The 4,484-nt window shown below is 40.7% G+C and overlaps 1 long non-coding RNA gene across 1 annotated transcript; it reads right to left on the minus strand.

Annotated features, from left to right (window-relative positions):
- Positions 1-2,878: 2,878 nt before the first annotated feature.
- On the minus strand, positions 2,879-4,375 carry LOC116719725 (uncharacterized). The gene is made up of 4 exons (XR_004339254.1): positions 4,361-4,375; positions 4,176-4,269; positions 3,495-3,751; positions 2,879-3,315 (listed from the first exon to the last, which is right to left on the minus strand). It is a non-coding gene; the product is annotated as an uncharacterized LOC116719725 (long non-coding RNA).
- Positions 4,376-4,484: the final 109 nt, after the last annotated feature.

A 4,484-nucleotide genomic window follows, 5' to 3' on the forward strand; every position in this document is an offset into this window, starting at 1 on the left:
GTAAAATACTTGGAAAAGCATGCATAGTTATCCTTACACTTCCGAAATATTGAATGAGGTGACAAAGCATGAAAATATTGAAGGAATATACATTCTAAGTTTAATATATTTACAAATTAAAACGTCCAATTTCTCTTATGAGTTTCTGCTACGCAACCTATAAAAGCAGAATCACAATTACCTACATGAAAAGCAGCATTGTGAAAGTACAAACTGATCCAAAATACTGTCATTCAAAATCAGCTTAATGAGAGATATCTGAAATTGATTCTTTATAAATACAAACATATGATGAACAGGATAAATTAGATGTTTTATCTTTTAATTGCAATAAAGAATGATGTCAAATTAGTTAATAAATTCCCATCATGTATCAAAACTAAAGCAAGCCTTAGAGCATGTTAGTATTTACTGAAACTAGCTTTTACAACTGCAATGTTACGGAGTAGGAAACATGCAAGCCCCATCCAATGCAACATTTCAAGACAATGTGCATTTTAATACAGAACAATTTTAGATACTTTCATTAAAAAAAGCAAACCTGATGTCTGATGGTCTCTCTGCTGCCGTCACTTTGAGAGAGTAAACAAGCCTGTGAGTGCAAGACAATGAGCAGAGAAGTAGGAAGCAGTGGGCGCACAAGTGCCATTCTCGCCATTTTTCTCCTCTGAGCCCTCAGTGTTCCACTCCCACGCTGGTGTCCTGTTTGATTTGCTCCGCTGGGCACTGTGAAATCTGAGTGTGGCCTGTGTGCAGCCTGTCTGGTCCCAAAGCAGACTTGCATTCAGAAACCTACTCAAGCAAAACTACAGAAGAATGAGCGGGAAGTTGTTTGAGCACAACTGTTTGGACCTTTGACCTTTTCTGGCCTCCGCAGAAGGTCACACAGTAACTCTGAGGGGAAAACCTGCTAGATCGCTTAGGAAATTAATTGTCATTCCGATAAAGCTACACACAAACCTCATTAACATGTATAACATGTAAAAGGTATGGGATGGTAAAATTGTCACACTATAACCTTGATTAAACCCCCTAAAATTAGTTGTAGTTTTCAAGTGGACAGAAGAATAACAAGTGGATATTAGCTGGTCAGACTAGCACTGGCAGAGGCAATTGGCTAATTTCCCGAGAACTAAGACGGTTTAGGTTTTTGCCACAATGAAGTGCAAATGGTTCCTTACTGGATTCTCAACACCGCCCAACCCTCTCCAAGGGGGGTGAATGCTACACAACTTGCCAAGTGTAGAGATTTTGTCAGCATATTGAACTGTACAGGAATGCAATGTTTCAGAGATGCAGTTGCCCTTAATTTGTTGAAACATCAGTGTCACAGTAACACTGTGAAAATGGACGCCTCAGTGAGGACTTTGCAGGGACTCATTGCATTTGCAGGGAGTGGAGGAGTAAGTGTCAACTTTCAGAAAAAGAAAGATTTCTTAAGTTTGTTTCTAGAATGCAATTATGAGAAAAAAATGCCATTCAAAATACAGTTTTGTAAAAACAGTCACTGTCCCCTAAACCTGCTGCTGGCACCAGTGGCAAGTCCAAACTGATGTATATGACAGAGTATTACAGCCAGACTAAGAAAAAAAAAAATCAAGTTACGACAATAAAGTCATAACAGAAAAAAAGTTGTGAGAATTAAGTCACCGGAGATCCTTCCTGCATCCTACAACAACTCATTGAAAAACCGTGGATAATACGAGTTACACCAACATTTAATTTCCCCCATGGGATCAAAAAAGCATTTTTTGAATCAAATTGAAAACATTAACATATAAAAAAGCAAAGGAGAAAGCTGTTAATATTTTGTGCAAATCAAACACAGAAAAGTCTGGCAAACAAATGGAGGAAAAGATTTTATTTTGTATGAACAAAGAAGGTAAAAATGGCTGTTACACTATTTCCTCATGGTGCTGTCAGAAATCAAAACACAATGAATTAACAAACGCTATTTTTCCTCACTGTTGGTCCATCTGTGATGTTCTTGGCACATTGAAGGAATCTCTGGTATTTATTCACAGCAGGTCACTGTAAGAAGCGTTGCATCAGTTTGGCACGGCAGAACTAATGATCCACATGCCTTTTCAACAGCTGCCTTACACACATCAGAGAGAGGGTTAGAAAAAGAAAAAAAAAAACTTCCCCCAGTGGTAGCAGATTTACATCATTTAGTTAGGTAGTAAGTAGTTGCATTTACTCCAGGAGCATTTAGAAAAAAAAAATAAAAGTACCTTTTACTACTACTTTTATTTGAATAATTTTATTATTACAACTCTTACTTGAGTAAACTTTCTGGATGCTCTACCCACTGTGAGTATCTTCACTGAATGGAGAACAAGCTTGTTTTAACCAGTAATTCACCAAACACACCTGCTGTTTTTGTTGAAGTGTCATAAGTTTTATACTAAAATAAATTTATTTGGATTTATTTTTTCTTAAGTTGGTAATTATGTTATTTGCATGAATCATTTTCATTTTGGTCCACCAACATTTCATATAACTTTATATTTTGGTCCATCTGATGATGTAATTTTTAAAATATAAAGTAATTCATATTTTTGATCAGTTACTCAGTACATGAGTAGCCTTTTTACCAAATACGTTTTCACTCTTGAGTAATTTCTTGGATGGCTACTTTTTAGTTTCACTTGAGCAAAAATGTGTGGAAGTAGAGCTACTCTTACTTGAGTACAATTAGTGGTTACTTCATCCACCTCTGTATTCACTTCACTATGAACAAAAACACAATCAAAGTCAACTTTGTGTCACATGTAAAGTGATTGTCAAATTACAAAATGTATGCAAAAGTTGGCACAAGTATATAAGATGGCATCAGACGTACAAACACTAAAGGGAAACATGTTTCTTTTGTTGATCTTCTTCTGCAGTCCAGCATATCTGCCTTACTTTCTTTGATCCCTGTCGGGAAAATCCACAGAGAGCAAAGAAAAGTTGGAATGATAAATGATCCCTCTTCCTGCTACTATTTTCGTTGTCAAGGTGTTTCCCCCCTTACGCTCTCCTCTCCTCCCTGTCCCCTCGGTGTCCTGTCTGCCCCTCCACTGTCTGGACGCGTCCTCCGCCGGCCACCCTCTCCATCATCGGATCAGATCAGGGCATTGCTATCGTCATCTCTGCAGTTCACGCTGGCCACCAGCGGGTGATGCCGGATCGTTTTGCTGCTCCATTTGTGGGCGTCCTGCAGCCCGGGCTCGAGGAAGTACAGACACGCTCCGAAGCCTGCCAGCACCAGCACCGACACCAGCAGGTAGAGGGGCACGAACCAGTCCAAGAACAACCAGGACATGACGGCTGGCAGAGCGCGCGGGATGGGGACGGCACGAGGAAGAGGATGAGGATGAGGAGGGCAGAAAGAGAAAGAGGAAAATAAAATATCCCTGGATCTACTCCAACGACACATGTCTTTTTATAACCTTCCAAACTGGGATTAATCACTATCAATGAAATAAAAAGAGGGGGTCGATGCTTACCTGTAGAAGAGCTCAATCAGTTGGTCCCTTGGGGTCCGAGGGTGAAGGTGGGTGATGAAGAAGAGCAGCTGGAGCGAGTCAGAGCAGTCATGGGAAGATCGTTTCCCTCCCGGCGCAAATCACACACTGCCCTCTGAGAGGCTCCGAGAGACACACAGGAGCTGCATGCGGCTTCATCCTCCAGCTACCCGACGCTGACGTTGAGAGGAGGGGCTGCCGTTGCCATGACAACACCCCTGATGGTGGCTGAGAGAGCACTGAGGGAGTGGGAGGAAAACTTATATAACTATAATCATTTTATTCTTTTTTTTTGGAAGTGGGGGCAAAGCGTGGAGGGGATGTGGGGTTTATGGAAGGAGGAGGGTGAGGATGAGGAGGATGAAGCCCTTCAGATGTCTCTTGTTGCTCAACGCCTCGTTGCTCACTGCATAAAATCGGTTCTAATCAATTTAACACCAGGCCGATCACACACTTTATGTGGCATTAAGTAAGAGAGGGGAAAGTGAGCAGAGCTTTAGCGTTTTCTTGTTTTTTTAAATATCTTGACTGACAGCGGCTGCATTGTTTTATGGAGTCGCTCCCATAGGGTTTCCCCCCCCTTTTTGCCTTCATTCCTACAGTTTCCAACACAAAAGCTGAGGGGATGGCCTACATAATGAGAAGCTGTCTTTTTTTTTTTACCCCTTCAAACTTGCCAGTTTTAGCTCCTTCTGCACGAATGTCACCAGATTCTTGAAAAGCTGCTGAGTTCAACAGATAATCTGCAGCTGGATGTCTGAAACATTAGAGAGCAGAAGTGATGAGCTGACTCCAGAAATAACACAAGGTTGTTACTTTATTTGGTAATGCTCATAGCCACACAGTACCTTTATACACTTTTTCCATTCAGGATATAGCTTATTTCAACATCTTGTGTCACATGACGGGCAGAAGAACAAAATGTTGTCCTTTTTGTTATTTACTCTGGAAATTTTCCCTTCATTTCATTGG

This window comes from Xiphophorus hellerii, chromosome 5 (assembly GCF_003331165.1).
Source record: "Xiphophorus hellerii strain 12219 chromosome 5, Xiphophorus_hellerii-4.1, whole genome shotgun sequence".
Classification (NCBI taxonomy): Eukaryota; Metazoa; Chordata; class Actinopteri; order Cyprinodontiformes; family Poeciliidae; genus Xiphophorus; species Xiphophorus hellerii.